This window comes from Suncus etruscus, chromosome 9, assembly GCF_024139225.1.
Source record: "Suncus etruscus isolate mSunEtr1 chromosome 9, mSunEtr1.pri.cur, whole genome shotgun sequence".
NCBI classification, from domain to species: Eukaryota; Metazoa; Chordata; class Mammalia; order Eulipotyphla; family Soricidae; genus Suncus; species Suncus etruscus.
The window spans coordinates 3,968,309-3,968,947 of NC_064856.1; the positions used below are offsets into that span (position 1 = coordinate 3,968,309).

General features: G+C 21.8%; 1 non-coding gene across 1 annotated transcript; it reads left to right on the forward strand.

Moving 5' to 3' along the window:
* Positions 1-234: 234 nt before the first annotated feature.
* On the forward strand, positions 235-364 carry LOC126019285 (small nucleolar RNA SNORA22). The gene has a single exon (XR_007499016.1). It is a non-coding gene; the product is annotated as a small nucleolar RNA SNORA22 (small nucleolar RNA).
* The last annotated feature ends 275 nt before the right edge of the window (positions 365-639 follow it).

Consider the following 639-nt stretch of genomic DNA (forward strand, 5'->3'; position numbering starts at 1 on the left):
TTTTTTTTTTGCCTCTCAGAAAATTTTAGAGCAAGGTCATGATTCTGTCACTTTACAGATAACAAAATTTTGGTAAAAGAAAAACTTCTTTGTGTTTTAAAATCCAACCGAACACAAAAGTGTTAAATTTAAATCTTATATTTCTATTAAAAGTTTTATTTTAATTTTTAAAGTATTTACAAAATTATGTGAAAAATAATGTGATTAGCCTTTTTAAACAATATAGTTAATTTAATGCACAGTAAACACCTATATGTACTTTATAGTACCCTTAGTTTTAACTTTGTGCTACAGCAATGGTTGTTCTTTATTTCTGCATTGAAAGAACTATTATTTTAAGTGCATTCAAAATATCAGCACATTATACAAATCTGTATATTTGTGTCGCAGTGAAAAAATAATATAAATGAAAAATATATTATATATAATTTTATAAGTAATATATAAAAGTAACTAAACTTTATAAGCAAATTAACTAGTATTAAATATAATTTTAGTCTTAAGTTCTAGGTGTGTAAATGCATCAGATGTCTTTAACTATATTTTATAATAATCTAAGCATTTAGTTAATTTAGTATATAATATTTTTTACAAATTATTCACTTAAAGTCTTCATAGTAAAAACAGTTGTTTGTTTTT